The following is an 18,471-nucleotide window of genomic DNA, read 5'->3' on the forward strand; positions in this document are numbered from 1 at the left end:
ACTACTAAAAATTCACACACACAATTACTGGTGTGTTGCCTTATGCAGTAGTAGTTATTTTTTTGTATTTTATTCCTAGAATAACATTACTATCCTGATTTAGATTTGTGATGGAAATGATTTAAAGGAGAACATTGCAGGAACAGCATGATGAGTAGTTTTTCTTAGCTTATCACAGATAACAGGCAGCATGGGATACCAGAACTCAAGTATGTCTGTGAACACAACTTCTCTTTTATCAAAGAGCTTTTAAACACATTTAGTGAGCTCCAATTCTTTCTTTTTTGAATGCCTCATTATAGTTTCATCATTCAGTTTCCTACAGAGAAAGACTTTATAGAAAACATAGCAATTTTTTCACTTGACTTGATTAAAAGCTAGTGACTGTCTACTCCAGACTAAAGCAGTGTACACATGCTCACATTTGATGAAGAACTGAAGTGCATGTATTTTCAGTGTGATTTGAACCAGGGCCCTTCTGTCTTGAGAGGTAAGTGTTATTTTCTAAGGTTCTTGCAATACAAAATTGGCTAGTACATCATTGTTTGCATATCTTTAATTCACTATCTAATACCATAAAGTTTCAGTCCACAGGAAGGATTATTATCTCACATTACACAGAGAACATAAAGGCCTTTTAGAATACCCAAGCTAAATCTGACCACTATCAACTGTTGCAAGAACAAGACTTCATGAGCTATAGCTTCACCAAAATAACTGGTTTGCTATATTTTTATAACAGTGTATTTTCACTGACACATGCTGGTGGTATGTCATTGAGGAGAACTCTCAGACTGTATTTAATTTAGACCTCAGAGTTTTATCTCCTTTGCTTGGACCTATCTAGAATTTAAATTCTTGAAACTAAAACTCCAATGGACACTGGAAGTCACGAGCTTTCTGACAGTATCAATGTGAGTCCCTGAGGAAGGAGTTGTAAATGTAGATGTCACGAAACAGAACAAAAAGTTTAGCAAATACTAAACTTTGGTTGAAGAGACTACAAATAATTGGGAAGTGTCTTGGTACCATTTCAGGTAGCTGTTGGATTTATGCCAAGTTTTAGAAGTGAAATGAATCTAGAATGGAGCAGGTTTAAAATATTTTGAACCTTTGCCATTAACCTGGAACTTGGGCAGTATTACTCAATTTCCCATGCCTTCTTTCTGAACCTGGCTTCACAGTAAGAAAATTTGAGGTGGTTTTCTATAAATCTGTGTGGCTTCATGTTTTTATACAGAAACCATATGAAGTGTTGTTTTCGCTAGGTTTTGACCCCAAACCAGGCAAAACTTGGTCATTTCAACTGAATTTCCTTTTGAGGCTTTGGACTTATTCCAACCCTAAGCTTACACTCTGGCTGTAAAAGATTCATATATGCCTTCTTTGTGAACCTGCTGAGTTTATTCATCTCTCTTGTGATCAGAACGAAGATGTGAAGGAAAAGCATGGAGCAGAAACAAATGGCCCAAGCCTGTAGGCCTTCCATGAATATAGCTTCCATTAATTTCATTCAGAGGGCCACACATGGGGCATGTCTAAATCATTTTACCCCTTTGGCAGGAAGGATGGTGTCACTGGACAGGGACTCAGAGTTCAATTCCTGTCTCTGATGCAGACTTCCTCTGTAGTTTTGGACAATTTGGACAAGTCAGCTGGGGTACAAATCCAGGTTACATGGAAATGAAGCTTTTACTGACACAAGGACAGGATTTCATCATAATGTGCTTGCATTGCAGCTCTCGATCTTTCACCTGAATTCATTTTACTTCATCCTTTTTTTGTCATAGCCATTTGGACTGTAAACTGTTTGAGTCAGTCTCTGTACAGTATCTAGGACTGGCAGGAGCTGATCTCAGGTGGGGCCTCTAGGTGTTCCTGTCATGCAGATGACAGACAGTAATAAATGAGAAGCATGTGCACTTGACCTGAATGGAAACAGATGGAGAACACAAGTCCAGAGGATTTTGACAAAAATCACAGCACATTGCTCCATTGCTCCAATTGCTCCAACACTCCAACATCCTGCAAAAGTTCAGAATCTTCCTGTAGGTTCTGCTTGCTTACAGAGAAGAGCAACACTTCTGGCCCAATAAAATACTGTCTTCACTGATGTGCTATTTGCTTTAACAAACTTATTTTTTTTTTAATTAAACATTTTATTTCATCTGACTGGTTGCTTCTAGATACAAAAGAACCAATGATATGAGCCAATAAAATTAAATAAATTGTAAATGTGTTAAGTTTATAAAGCATCTTCCATCTTCAACATGTCATGGGCATTGACTAATGCTAACAGTAGGTGAAAAGAAACCTGAAAACTGTGTACTTTCGGGTCTAGTTGTACCTAACCTCCAGGTCTCTCCATGATATCATCTGCCAATTTGCAAGTTAGGCTTTTGCATGTTTCATACTAGATCCAAGTCATTCATAACTGAGTGTCCTGCATACAGCACCACAATTCACCACATGTATTTTCATGAACATAGCAACTAGAGGAGACACTAAGCAAGAAACACCGCCCACTTTCATACACAATGTTATGCCTTATTGCCTATGAGTGCGACCATGGACAGAACTCCATGTGTTATATCATCTGTTCAAACACAGCACAAATACTCTTGAGCATGGAAGTCAATGGTTTCAATGCATCCAGACACAGCTCCATCTTCTACTTAGTTACATCTGCCCCTCACCTCAAGATTTCTACTGGCACTTCTAATTCCACAACTCACCATTCTTCCATTGCCTGGACGTGCTTCTGCTGCTTGGTGTATCTTGCCTCTTGTACTCAGACTTGGGGCTGCTCTTCCAGTAGCTTTAAACTTTTTTACCTTTTCCTATCTAAAGGAAGCCAACCTTGCTCTAAGCTAAGAAGTAACTGCATCCTCTTGTTTAAAGAAATGCACTCTTTGGCTGCATCCATGCTATAAACTGTGCTAAGAAATGTTCCCTGGCCCAAAGGACATCTGGCAGAGAGCAAGCTGCCTCAATCCCATTCATATCCCTCACTGGCCAAACTGGGCATCATGCATCCAAACTGCCTACTGGGAACTACCTTTGGTATGCACTAATTCCCGAACCATCCTTGGGAATTGTTAAGGACAGTGCTATCTGACCTGGGTCAGAGTATTGCCAGCATCCGTGCTAACAATTTAATAGAGAAAAGTGGTCTTCAGTTCTCAGGAACATTCCCTGGCATTGGTGAATTTTCTAGAGTCAGTGTAGGCTTGATTCCTGTCCTGTTAGCTACACATGCATCGTTGACAGTACATACAATCATATTCTTCTAGTTTCTGTGTAAACCCTCCAATGACACGGTTGTGGTGGAGTTCAGCTGCCTAGCACAGTAAAACCACCACATATGACTATCGCACCAACCAAGCCAGAGGTAGTATCAGCAGCATTGACAGGGATAGAAAGATCCCACTGTCCTCAGTGGAATATAAACAATAGCAGAGACAAAGAAAAAAGGAAAAAAAAAAAGATAATGGCTTCTTTGCATGCCTACATCAGCCTGCCTTTTACCCCAAAACATTCCTCCTTACAATTCCTTGTTATATTTCTCTGAGCTTCTGACTTTTTTCATCCCCATGTGTTTTCTGTATTCCCTGCCACTTCCTTTGCGATCTTTTTTCTTCCCTTCACACCTACTCAAAGCTATTATTTCTGAATCAACTTTGACACACATTTCTCAAATCATTACTTTTCTTTCCTATGTTATGTTTCTTTACTTTAAATGCTCTTCTCCTACATATTTTCCCTCTCCTTCCTCACAACTACAAAAAGCGCTTGTATGATTCTTTTACTCCTTTGAGATTGTTTTCTTCCTTTAGCCTTTAATCTTGATCATATATTGTTTAAAATCTAGAATCACTCTTGGACTTCTTCCTAGTCTCACAGCTACTTGTTGCCTTCTCTTGACATACTTTTCTTGCACCCATTCTATAAAATCTAGGATGCTGCAAAAGTCTTTCCTGTTTCAAAACCAGAGCTCCGCGCCACTGTCTGTTGTGTTTGTGCCCCTCGACTCTTCTCCCAGACCTGCCACTAGCCATCCTCAAATGGTGGTGAACACACAAGTTGTTCACAGCCAAGGGAAGCCAAATAATTCTTCCATCAGTGTCAGTAGATTTTACTTTGGTGGGACCACGACAATGGTGCTGTGCAGTAGTTATTTGCCAATCAGCAGGTTAGAAAGCCTGGCAAACTTTGAGATTTGTAGTGATGTAGTGAGAGGCTGGCTTGGCACATTCATGCCCTAACACCTGACTGTCACTCAAGAAGCTCCAGCAGCAATTAGTTTGTCCTTCTCTGGGGGTCTGCATCAGATGCTTCTGTCAGCATGACCTTGCTATTAAAATCTATTGCTATTAAAGTTTCAAGATCTGGTCAAGAGCATCCTTGTAGAGGTTATGAACAAAATAGAGGTTCACTAGCAATCCCAGAAGGTCCCACATTAATGGGGCTCAGTTATAAGCTCAAACAGGACTAATTGGTGACATGCTATGGCATGTACAGGAAAACCAGATAATATGGTGGTACTTCCTAACATTAAAATGTATGATGCTGGGAAAAAAAATGGAAAAAGTTTTACAAAAGATATTGATATTGCTATTACATATATGGCTTGAAGTATGGTTTTATAAGATTTTAAATGAATCTTCTATTTTTGAGCCCATTCATTTTCAGTGAACATCACTAAGGTTATTCAGAAGAAAGCATATTTGCTATCCTACAATCTTCAAAGCCTTCTCTATTGTGGAAAAGTTGCATGGTTACAAGCCTTTTTGTTGTTGTTGTTGTTACTCTATAACATTTCCATAGTTGAGAATGTTTTGGAAGGTCACAAATGAAAAAGAGTAAAAAATGAAAATTTTGGGAGTGAGTAATCCCTACACATTAGTCTTTACATTATATTCAGTGGCAGGAGAAAGCAGGAAGAAAAAAGAGAAGGGGAACAGAAGACCAAAATATTTGCTTCCAATAAAAAAAAATGAAAACTTTTCCTGAAAGTTCTGGTTTTGGAAAAAAGCCATTTTATATTGAAGTGTTTTGCTCCAAATGTTTTTTTCAGTCAGCTCTAGATTAAACGTTTTGAGTTGAACTTTTGCTTCATTAGCTGTTTAGCAGTTTCAGAGCAAATCAACAAGACATAGACAAGTCTCGGTACACTCCCCAAATATTCCATTATGGGCCACACAGCTTAATATTTTTTTCTTCATAGATTTTCAGCTCCCCCTTCCATTTTAAGAGATTCACTTCATAGATTTCATTTGATCTTTCTTATTCTTTGGGCTTTTTGATTTTTACTTTTTCATTGTTGTTGAAATTCTGTGATAGAAAATTGGGGATCTGGCAAAACTACTTTTTACAAGAATATTTTCTTTCTGTAGGGGGGTTTTAGTGTTTTTGTTTTGTTTTGTTTAGTTTTAAGAATATTAAAAAGTACACCCATTTTTGATTTCTGATTGAATTTTCTAAAGATAAAGTATTCCCAGACTGTTTACATAATTTAAATGACTTCTTTGTAATTCTTATAAATTAACAGATGCATGTAGGAAATTGCAGTTCTTCTTGCAAGTAATGCTTTCTATTTTTATAAGTAACACTTACCCATCCAGTTACTCCTGACAGAGTTACTCCTGAACACTCTCCCTTTCAAGCTAACTGGGGGATAGCGTTCACAGTTGTACTCTAGGCACGTACAATAGCTACTGGCTCTGTACAAACTGTGGTACAATTTGAAAATTGCAGATTCTTTGCAAGTGTAGTGATGCAAGCATGCAGTGGAGATGTAAGCATCGAAGAAAGACTGTAATTGACCCAGAACAAGCCCACTGTGCCTAAAGTGAAACATCTCTTTTGGAATAATGGAGGTTATACAACCTATTGACCGCAATACACTGGCCACTTCTTGGCAATCTTCTGTTATATTAACTTCCACTTGTTCTACATTGTCATTAAAACCTTTGCCAAAGAAAATTTCCAAGGAACCTAGGAATCTGGGGACTGCACAAACTCAGGAATTTCAGGGTGGAGTTAAATATCTTCCCTATCTGAGCCTAAGATCTTATAGTTCGCTGGCTGTTCTTGTCGATGTGGTTCTTTACAAGGATAGGGTGGGGCAGTACAAAAAAAATATAATTCCTACATCCTGCTTTCCTCACTCTCTTCCCCACCACCTCCCACCTCATAATCATGCAGTTCTTGTATGGTTATTGACTTCTCAGTAAGAAGATAGGGAAGATGAAGGGGTTCTCACACAGTGACTCATCCCTTTTCCCCAGTTACTTCAAACCATTCACAGTCAAGAGGACACTTGTGAACAGAGCAGAGCATCCAAGTCTTCGCCCTCAGGAAAAAACAAAACAAAACAAAACAAAACAAACAAACAAACAAAAACAATCCACAAACCTGTTTCTTTTGTAGAGATACAAAAATAAATAAATTTAAAAAAAAAGAAAAAAATAGAATAATTCTGTGTCTTTCCTTTAGACCTTCTCTTTGTTAGCACAACATGATTATGATCTCTTCACACATGCTTCACATGCTTACAGGTCTTTTGGGACCATATCGTGTATTGGGGAATGCCGCAGATTAGTTATGTGATGATGTTTTCTTTATGCCTGCAAGAAGGACCTTCCTTTAAGCCCAGTGTTGCCCTTTTGGCAAGGGCATGGAGTTGCTGAGTCCCATCTTGTTCTCTTTGCTTGTGGTTAGAAACCTTTTTTGGCTCCCTACCCAGCCAGCCAGCCACTTATTCTCTCAACAGTAATAATCACATCCAAATTAGATTTGCTGTTAAACAACGTCTCATTTCTTTCAGAAACAGGAAAAATGAAAACATGTATAGGAAGGCCTTTATTCCTATTCACAGCAACAGGATGCAGGGTTACAATGGGTCATGAAAGCATATGGTGCAAAGAGTGAATATTTGTTGAGAACCTCTGCTGTTGAGATCAGACCCTAAAAACCCTGAAACTATTTTCTCCATACAGTGTTGAGCATTCCTACTGATAATGACTATTTGTTTCGATGTTTTAATTCACACAAAAATTTGATTTGGGGCTGACCACAAGTACTTATTTATTTTGGGTTCAACCACTGAATTTCTACTCCCCCCACTCACCCCCTCACCTCCTCCCCGAAGTTTCAAAAAAGTAACTATTTCTGCAATTCTAACGCAGATTATTTCTTAGGCCACAGTTTCACATTGCTTCTTCCCTCCTCTAGTTTTAGGAGTTCATTTCTTTATTCAAACATTTTCCCCCCTAAACTGAAAAATGCAGGCCCACACAATAAAGTGGATAAGAGAATTAGGGTTAGTCTTTGCTGTAGAAATTTCTAACCAACAAAAAGACTATTGTGCCACTAGCTAACTGCAGTCATTCTGTATGATATCCTACTCTAATTTACTTAAGCATCTGCTGTCAATATCAAAACAGAAAATATTATAAAGCCACCATGTGAATGGTTCTGGTCATCTCTCCTCAAAAAGAATATGCCAGAACTAGAAACAGTACAAAACAAAACAAAAAGACGAGAAGGATCAACAACATGGGGCAGCCTAGGTCTGAGGGTAAATTGACCTAAAACTCTTTGGCCTTGAAAAAGAGACAAATGACAGTTAAAGGCACAGAACTTCTGTAAGTCACAATTAGTCATTGTTCATTGACAGGGGCCAAACTACAGTGTTAACTACCCATTGAACTAAGAAGTATTTTATTAATGTGTAATTAAAGCGTGGAACTCATTGAAGTATTTGCAAAGAAGTGCGAAAGTGTGTTCATGAAGTGTTATGATAGACTTACAGAAAGGCAAATAATTCAAGCTGCATTAAATACAAAGATACAGTCTCTGGGTCTGCAAGTTTCTATATCGGAGTTATAGCAGCAGAAGCATCTGTCCATATGCTAACTTTTTATGTTCTTCCCTAAGTATCTGCCATCAGACACTGCCAGAGAGAGAAGACTTGGGCAGATTTATCTTGTCTAATCCAATACAAAATCCAATCCAATCCTTAAAAAATACTATCCAGGTTACCTCACTGGCTCCCAAAGTAACCTACATCTCCTAGACTGCAGGCCAAATTTTCACTGCTTTGCTAAAATTTCAGAATTGGCAGACAGATATCTAATCAAGATATATCAAAACACTTTTTAACTGGTATAAGACAAATTCTGCCATTGGTGACTGAAGGCTGAGATCTGCATTGCTGTAGCACACAGCAATTTAGATATATAGAATCAATTGTTAATACATTTATCTGAAATCTAATTTCACCCTTCCTCAAAGTTTATTGTCCCTGTTAAAGACACTGTTTTCTGCATTAGAGTTGTTACTTATATTGCTACCTTTTTGGTAAGGACAAATTACTACACCAAACTTTCTGAATCCATCATGACCATAATTTCAAATTACATACTCATATCTGTAAGGGAGAAAATGTTTCTTCCATTTTCATTTGTGAGCAGAAAATATCTTCTGAATGCTCTTATTTTCTAGGAATAGAATGACTACATTTTTTTAATAGAACGTCAAGTTTTGACGTTATTTAATATTAGAGGTTTTCAGCAAACATCAATGTACACATGAGAAGAAAGTTCAGTGCTCTGCAGCAGACCATATAGGTACGCTTTGAAGTAGTCTTTTCCAATAAACTCCTATTGCAACATCAAAAATGCTAATTATAACGCAGAAATTTGCAATAAGAGCATAATTACTTGCTACTACAGAATAGTTCATTTGGAAGGGACCTACAAATACTATCATGCCCAACTGTCTGACCAGTTCAGGGCTAACTGTTAAAGCATTATTAAGGGCATTATCCAAATGCCTCTTGAACACTGACAGACATGGGATATCAATGACCTCACTAGGAAGTCTATTCCAGTGTTTGACTAACCCCATGGTAAATAAATCTTTCCCTAATATCCAGTTTGAACATGCCCTGGTGCTGCTTTGTGTTATTCCTATGCATCCTACCATCAGTTATCAGGGAGAAGAGGCCAGTACTTCGCCTCCTTGGGAAGTTGTAAAGAGCAATGAGGTCACCTCTGATCCTTCTATTCTCCAGAGTGGACGACCCAAGTGTCCCCAGCCTCTCCTCACAGAACTTGCCTTCCAGCCCTTTACCAACTTTGTTGCCCTCCTCTGGACACATTCAAGCACACTAATACCCTTTTTATATTGTGGGGTCCAGAACTGCTTGCAATATTCAAGGTGAAGCTGCATCAGTACTAAATATAGCAGGAAAACAACCTCTTTTTGACTAGCTGGCTATGCTGTGTTTAACACACCCCAAAACGTAGTTTGCCCTCTTGGCTGCCAGGGCACACTACTGGCTCATGTTGAGCCCACTGCCAACCAGAGCCCCCCAGTCCCTTTCTGCAGGCCTCCTCTGCAGCCATTTGACTCTCAGTTTGTATTTGTGTCCAGCCAATGTGTACTTGTGTATGGATATAACATATTTTGAAAAATAATTGAGATTTTTTAGGCAAAGTTATTTTAACCTGGGAAGTGGCACAGTCATAATACCACTGAAGGCTTGAAACAAGTTGGTTTTTGTTTGGGGTTTTGTTTTCAAATAAGTGCACTGCTGTGTTCAAAGGGATGTGACATATCAGAGGAACTACTAACAACTTAGAATTCAGTCACATGAATATCTTTGATTGCATGGCACTGGTAGTCTTCTTCCAGGCAGCATATATAATATGAAGGCAACAACATGCAGATTAGCCACTAAGCAGGACTAGGATTCTGAACTGCAAAGTGAACATCTCAGCCCTGTTTGTGCAATAAAAAATTATTGGTTATATGACTTATTTGAGGAGCTGCTGAAAGATTGTTTCATTTAATGAAAGACAATATTCTTTCAGCATATTAGACATTGTAATGTAACACAAAGGAGTGCTGGCATTTCCTGGCATTAGACATAGGGTATGGGCTGGGTCACTGGATTTAGTAGCTAAATTATATCCCCTTCCCCTCCAGATGTTTTTGAATTTTGGAAGACTCAGATAAAAAAAGCAAGTGTAAAAACCAAAACCAACAAGTACCACAGATGAATTCAACCACTTAGTTAAGCAGAAATCAATATCTATAGAAGACAGGGCAAAAAAAAAATCTCAATTTCCCACCCCCATAAACAGGTTGTACTGATGCCTTTTGGCTCTCTGTTATCAATGATCACTTTTGATCTTGCGTTTTTTATCATCATAGTGCTGCCATACACTCAGAAGCTCATGGATTCCTATCCAACTCTAAAAGCAGAAGCACCCATTGGGGTTCATACTTACTGTTCCTGTAGCTTTCCATTTCTAATGGCTACATTGGTTTCTTTACATTTGTACTCAAGAAACACAAAGCCAGTGTCTCCTGGTGTTCTCTCTTCTGAGAGTACTAACCATCATGAGTGCTTATAAGAAAGGACATTGTTCAGATCATCAACCTATTCCCTTAGCAGAAGTCCCATTGCTTTCCTTGAAATATTCTCAGACATGCTAACTGTAATTATTGTACATTCTTGGAGTAAGTTTTCTGCTCTATTTGTCATTCTTGATGTATAGTTCTTTTGGCTAAGCACAGTTAACCACCTTCGGTTCAAGGAACCCATTACATTCTGGCACTGAAACTTTTGTTCTTCTTCCCCTAAGTCTCTAACATCAGCGAGATGTATGATATGTTTTGCAATAATGTTTCATGTGAATAAATTTGTTAAACTCTCCAGAATATATTCTCATAACCAAACTATTTCTGCTAACCCATGCAAATATTCAAAAGTGGTTGGCTGAAAAAAGAAGAAATTTATGGAGTGTTGAACATGATCAGTTATTAACTCATCTGGAATCCAGTGTGCATATCCGGGGGGGGGGGGGGGGGGGGTGGGGGGTCCTGGAGGGACAGGGGGTTCCAGGATGGGAGAGGGGAGGGATTATACTACAAATTTATAAATGGTTTCTTGATGAGATGTGACATACAACAATTTAAAGCCTTTGAACAAGAGCTCTTTCATTTAAATATATATATATATATAATTCAAACAAATTATGAATCAGGTTTAGACAAAAGCGAGTGAGGTCTTCCCATGATTTCCACTTCTTGTTTGTTTTTCGGTATTCTGTTTCCTAGAAATATGTTAATGCTTAAAAATCAGATAATGTACTTGGGTCCTCGGGGTGAAGAAAACCACACATTATGAGGCCTAAGGAGCAGAAAAGATGATTTAAAATTCCATTAGCACTTCTCCAACAGGGACATGTTGACATTACCTAGTGATGTCCTCATCTCAGCATATTCTATTACACTTCTAACACCTTTGCATAAAGCTGTGCTTAGGCAAGGACCTTCCTGAAAAGAGTCCTCATAGACCACTTCATGTTTCCTCTCCTAATCATGGATATTCTAATCATGCCCTTTTCAAGCCAGGATCTCAAAGGGAAGGATTTTTTTCAATTTCATGGACACTTTCTGAGGTTAAAAAGGCTATTTGTATAGCAGTTTTTGTTCATAAAAATTCCTGTGTTATATGGTCTGTTTTTACCTCAAGTGATTTATAAACATGCTCATGAAGCCACCCATAAGCCAAACCAATAACCAGCAGTTGTATTTCCCAGTCTGGGTATATAGTTCTGCTGCAGTTAAGTCTGTGTTGAAATGATACGCCCTCGGACTGTCTTCTTTCAGAAGGGCAGTCTCTGATCCGCATAAACTTGTATCAACTTGGATTCTTCGTTAAACTGAGAAAAATTAGTTTCAGCTCCTCAACCCTATCCTCCTGTAATCACAGCAGCATTCTGTATTATCCATCAGCAGTAAGCTCAGTTGAATATTTATGATAAATCAGGGAATATGTTTGCTTGGAAATAGTAATGTATTTGTGAATCTCTGGGTAGCCTTCTTCTTTTGAAGTCTTTCCACTTGTCCAATTATCTTACTTATGATCAGTTGAATTCTTTTGTCACAATTCACAAATAGTTGTGTGTGTCCTAAATAACCAATCTTACTCATCCCAATTGAATATTAGTTCTCACTCAATTTAAGGATTTTTTTCTGGGCACACATTACATAGATTTTTATAACACAATAAATTCTGTCCCAGATAAGCACATCGTCAATCATTATTTCCAAAGAGATTTTAATACATCATACGTGTCATTAGAATCCTGCATAGAAAGCACTTGAACTTATCTGCCCAAGGAGAAGCTTCTAACTTAAGATGGCAAAAACATAGTCTGGGGATGGAGGGGAGGGAGGGGAGGAATAAAAGTTAAGTAATAATAATAATCTAGGTTTGCCTATTCAGCTTTTCTCACAGGTTAAGAGAGAACTTCTGATAGCTTTGCCCCCAATATTTGTATATGGTAACCCTAACATCACTTCAGTCAGCTGGCCTCTAACTTCACTCAGTGCATTCTAATTCTGCTAAGCTTTCACTGTCCTCCACAAGGCACTGAAGGGATTGTTTGCATGCGTATATGTTTTAGCAGAGGAATAAGATCTGTATTGTTGCACAGTATTACATTCTTAGTACATTTCACACCATTCAATTATTCACACATTTTTAAGACAACTTAAGACCCATTCAGTAGATCTGCTAACCATCTTTGGGTTGTTAGAATTACATTCAACTTTCTTTTCCACTGATTTAAACCTGACTGATGTCTGTTTAACACTGCTACGGTACCACATTTTTTGCTATATATGCTCCTTTTATCCTTGCTGCATATGTACAGTTCTGCAGTTTTTAAGTTAAGTAGCTACTAACCTTTCTGTTAACTATTTGATATTTCACTTGCACTATTTTGAAAACGACTCTCCAGGCACTGGTGGCATCACAAAAACCTATTCTGAAGAAAGCAGATATACCACAGTGGTGAATAATCATACCCATTGCGCCCTACAGCTGCTCCACGCCCCAGCTCCCACCACCCTTAAGAACAGGATGCACTGAAGCATCTTTTTGCTCTGTGCTCTCCCAGGGAGCTTCTCACATTGCTTTTCAGCATTGACTTCCAGGAAAGACTTTTTCTTGTTTCCTGTGTACCCCAAGAAAGCATATAAAAGCTGCTCAGCAGTTCCTACATGCTCAAAGAAACGTTCTGTATTAGTACAGTCAAACAGCGGGCCAAGCTGCCTAGGGAGGTTGGAGACTTTCAAGACTTGACTGGATCTTGAAAGAATAACCTGATCTGGGTTCAGAAGCCCCTTCCCCCTAGAATTACTGCACAATTATATGCTTCAAGATGCAAAAAATTCTTAACTCCTTCACTGTTGAGGTTAGAGACAATCAAAGATTTGGTCATGACAATCCTCCTACGGACTTCCTAAATGGCTTCATGTTCCTAGCATGCCTTGAGGCAGCCAGCCTTCATTTTCTTTATTCAAACAGAGCATTGCAATCAGCTGTGGCAATTAGCAATCTGTATGTCTTTTAAGGATGTGCCAACTGAAATGTTATTCACAGATATATCCTTTCTATACAACAACAACCACTCAGTGCTCTTCCTCTGATTACTGACCCATTATTATGACCATCCAGGCAATAAATGAGATAGCTGTTACTTCCTATAAGCATTTTGTCTCTTGGCTTTAAAGTAGAAATGTGCCAGAAAACAAGGTCCAAAACAAGGTCTGAAACAAAATACAAAACTGGAGAGTATATATGTACCCCTTGTGGCTTATGGAAGCCTATATATCAGGGATAGTGGTGCAAATCCTGACTCTGCTGATACCAATGGGGATTCAATGAGAAAGTCAGGTTTTCATCCTCACCCAGAGAACCTTATCTTTCTTATGTCAACATACCTTAAAACTTTTTCAGAAACAGTGAAATTAAACATGCATTAAGTACTTTCAAGATTCAGACCTAACAGCTAAAACATACATTCTGTTCTGGACAGACAAAGTAATAAACAGGACAGGGATCTAAAATAAAACCCAGATCTTACAATCCCCTCCTGCAAATTCTTAGACTCATAAATGTCTGTCCATATCTGAGCAGTTACACTGAATGTATTATATATGTGATGAACTAATAACTTTTGTACCTGTTTGTAGGAATTGACCCCAAGTATGCAACTCATTTGAAACAATGACCCTCCTAAACAAAGTTGCATCCTGAAGTGTCTGCAGAACCAGTTTTATATATTGAAATGTAGTTACTCACATAAGAAAAAACACTCATAGATTTTGTAGCATGAAAATAAGACCGTATTGTCCTACATATCTGTCCAATGTCTAAAACGTTTTGATTTTTCAACATGCAAAATGGTGCAATTACAGATGCATTATTTGAATCTTCACTTTAAATATTATGTTTTTTTTTTTGAATACACTTTTGCTAACACAAATGCAGCATTTTCCACTGGAATTCACCAGTTCCATGTCATCTAAATATGCTTGCATTGATTTTTGTATTCACAGATAGAATTTAAACACTTCAACGTTAGGAAGAACATTTTACAATGAAACTAATGTAGCAATATAGCAAAGTTTTGTCTCAGAAGAAAAAAAAATCTGTTTAGTAAAGAAGAACTTCTGGGCCTTAGGTTCCCAATAAGTGACAGGAATAATTTACTCAACCACATAATATTAAGGGAAGGGAGAAAATAATTCTAAATAATAATATCCTACAAAAGACCCAAGTCTAGTCATGTGCTTCTATTTCACACATTCTTGAGGTGTGAAATAGACCCTGAATTCAGTTTTCTTCAAAGGTTTCATTCTAGAGGCTCCAGACCATTCAGCTCAGTTCTCCCCTCTAATTCTCATTTTCAAAATCTTAAGACTTTGATCTATCTCAGTTAATCAATTTAGAGTACTGTTGGAGCCTTATTCTGAGCTACTCTTTTAATTATTAGATTAATTTTACAATTCTTAGCATCATTATATTTATTTGTGGGAGGGGTGATTTACTATGCACACTCTGCAAACCATTAGTCTTGATTAATAGTCTTATTAATGTCTTGGTGGCCCATATCTTACTTGTCCAAAAGTGCTGCCAGAATTATCTGCTCCCCATTCCATGCAAGTTTGTCCCTGCTGAGTAATTACTCCAGGTATTTATCTGGCCTACCTTGGATGTATGCAATTGTAGCTGGCCTTGCAAACTATGTCCTGTTGCATTACAGGACGAGTTCCTCATTTTAGCTCTTCTCCTGTTTAGAGTAAATCAGAAAGATTCCTCATGGATGAGCCTGTTCAAACCCTACTGAAAGGCTGTACTGGAAGGATGTCTTCAACGTGAATAGAAATTGTCGTTCCTCGATACTGATTTAGAGCTTATATTTCAGAAAAGCCCATGTCCTTCCCTCTCACTTCAGACCTTCAGAAGACTTCAACATTTGGGAGTATCTGTTGAATACCTGGGTCTTTTTTCACACACACACATACACACCAAAACCAACCAACCAAACAAACAAAAAAACATCACCCAGAGTTCTGCATTTCTGGGAGAAAAGTTCTGTGCTCATAATAAGCCCATCGTAACAGGAACTGACAACAGTCACCCTGGTAGACATTATTTTTAAATAAATGTGCTGATGAAATGGATATGGATATTTCGTCTTCTTAAAGTACATTAATTAAAAAGGCCATGGTTTCTTATTCTGAATGTACAGTTACTTTATACAATATATATTTTAAATGCAGCACTAATGTCTTCCCCTTAGATGAAAAGAGGGCAAGGACCAATGTATACCTGAATAGCACTAGGAAAGTAGAAGGTTGCTATAGGCTTACTGGAATATAATTTTGCAAGGATATTCAGGCAAATCTGAATGCATGGAAGTGAGAGATAACCAAAACTTCAAGCCCTCCCTTTTCCATTCACTTGTGGGGAAGAGTTAGGAGTGACATTTTGGTCCTGTCTGTGCCCTGAACCAAGACCCAAACAATGACAACGTGGCCATTTCTACTTCTCTGCAAAGCTACATTAGACCAGAGTACAGTCCACCTCTGACTTATCTCCAGACACCCCAGACAGATTAGAACTCTGTGACATTTAGCCATCTTCTATGTTCTTCTTGAACCAGATTTACGGCCATGTCTCTTAAATTTTTCCAGAAGACTCTGTAATTGTTCATTATTAACAGCACACAGTGAGCTGTGTTCAGTGACACAATAGGTTACTACTGTCACCCTCCTTCCAATGTGTAATCTCATAGTCAAATAAATTTATATTTCACTTTTATTTCCCATCATCATTACAATCTTTTTTTGAGATATGCTAGAGATTTTTTATATTATTTTTAACATCTATTTTTGCCTCTTACTCACACAGACTGTGATCTAAGACAGTTGGATAAGGCAGTACAAGTATTTTGCCACAGTAATATATCGTTCCCCTCTCTAAAATCACTTCTTTAGAAATCATTAGGATTCTGGCAGTCTTAGTGAATTACTCTTTGGTCACATTCACTCTGCTAAAATAGAGTGTTCCCAAGCACTGCTCTCATTATGGCATTTGCCTGAAATGCCCTGTCTGTATTCACAGTACAGGCCTATAGGGCACTTTAAATGAAGCCATTTAGGACATGTTTTCAGTGATAGGTAGCATTGCAGAAAATCTCGAACTTTTACTATACAACTGACAATGCCTTTTTTTTTTTCCAGATATATTTGCACCTCACCACCGCTATAACCTCTGACTCCACTATATCAAAATTTTGACCCACCTCAGAAACATCAAGAAACTTTAAATGGATGTAAACTCTCTCCAGTGGATAAGGTAAGTTGGACATCAAGGCTCATGCTTATACTCTGTGAAGAAGACAGGTATACCTACAAAACCTTCCTGAGGGCAACATACAAAACTTACTTTGACAGTGCAAAGACCTTTGCCTTCTTCTTCTAGTAGCTCTGACTGGGTATTTTTTCAGGAGGATAACCACTTAGAAGGTCTTTGCCCCAGATAGGATTGGCATTCCATAAATACCTGGAAAATTTTATTTTATTAATCAAGAGACATTGCATTAGCATTAGTCAAAATACCATCACTTACGAAGACATTGCAGAAGTTGTAAAAGTTGTAACTGTATGTTTTACCCCCAAACAATATTATTTTTATTTAGAAGGACCTTACCCAGAGACTCATTCTAGAGTCCAACCAAAAGTGATCATTAGAAACATACTCCAGGAGTTGAATAACTGAACTCATTTGCATTTTAGAAGTAAAAGGAAAGTGACTCTTCACACCTTTTCCTTCCTGCTGAAAAATGACAATATGGAATAGTTTTCTAATCCATATAATTACTGACATAAGCTTTTTAATTTCTATTTCATTATGACCTTGACAACATGCAAAAGAAAGTTGTCCCATTTGAAATTTCAAAGCAGCGTTTTATAGTGAGAGGCTTGACCAGCATTTGAGATAGACTTTGAAACCACAGAATTAAAGTCAAGAAGCTGGATTAAACACAGACCATTACCTCAACAGCAGCCAATCAAACTGACAAATCATGGATTATAAAGCCCTTCTTTTTAAATCATGCAGGTCCCTGGGGTTTGGCCTTATTACATATTTTTGCACTGATGCTGATGCCTACAACATGCCACAGACGTTAACTCTTGAAAATAAACTGCATTCTACATCATGCCAAGGGAGGATGCACACAAAGAGATGCAAGAATGTGAACTTAAATGACTTGTGAAATAGCGAACTTACCTGGACTGTAGCCTCAGTGTTTATTTGCTTGTGAGTTCCTTATCTATATTCTTCCAAGAAAAAAAATCAATTAAACAACAAAACTTTCAGGTACAAGGGCTTTAAAAACAAAACAAAACAAAAACAGAAATTGCATGGTGGCACAAGTGGAATGCGCTTTTAAAGAATGAAGGCATTGTCACATTCACTTACAGCTACCTTGGGTAATGAAGGTTTAAATTTTCCCTCATTTGGAACTGGCACATTCCATGAAATGTTTCTGGTCTTAGATTACCCCTTCCACATTCAAAACTACTGGGCAAAAAACTTTATGCATCATTCCCTTTTGCCTTGCAATGATAAGAAGGGAGGGGTACACATGAGAATGACTGTCTAGGGATCAGCTAGAACTCTAACGACTGACCAAGATGCACAGCAATATCTAGATGGACTGCCCCAGGGGCAGAGCAGGGAAGATGGCATCAGCACTCCCCTTCTCTCTATGAAAGGAAAATATGACTTTGTCCCCTTTTGGGAAAAAAAAAAAAGCTTACTTTCATCTGTGTACACAAGTGCTGATCCAGAGCAACTGAAATCAATACAAATATTTGCCTGGACTTCAGAGGACCCTGAATCAGATCTATAGCCATTTGATCTAGCTGGCATGTGGATGTGGGGGCAGAGTCAGGCTCCCTGCATTCCTCCTGGTTCTTTGCCCTCCTGTTCACCCCGTAAAGCGAGGAGTGTCTGCACTGCCAGCACCGGGCAGGAGGCACTGTCCCGGTAGAAAAAGCAGTTGGGGAACCACAAGGGTGTCAGAGAAA

General features: G+C 38.2%; 1 long non-coding RNA gene across 3 annotated transcripts in view; it reads right to left on the minus strand.

The window, feature by feature from the left end:
* Positions 1-17,797, minus strand: part of LOC121071826 — a 40,591-nt gene extending 22,794 nt beyond the window's left edge. For 2 of the 3 annotated variants that reach the window (XR_005820813.1, XR_005820809.1), the window contains exons 1-2: positions 17,087-17,215; positions 16,823-16,939 (exon numbers count right to left, since the gene is read on the minus strand). This is a non-coding gene — a long non-coding RNA (uncharacterized LOC121071826). Of the gene's footprint in view, positions 1-16,822; positions 16,940-17,086; positions 17,216-17,668 lie in introns of those variants that run through there. The other variant, XR_005820812.1, reaches the window with a different exon arrangement.
* Positions 17,798-18,471: the final 674 nt, after the last annotated feature.

The sequence above is a fragment of the Cygnus olor genome, chromosome 1 (assembly GCF_009769625.2).
Source record: "Cygnus olor isolate bCygOlo1 chromosome 1, bCygOlo1.pri.v2, whole genome shotgun sequence".
Lineage (NCBI taxonomy): Eukaryota > Metazoa > Chordata > Aves > Anseriformes > Anatidae > Cygnus > Cygnus olor.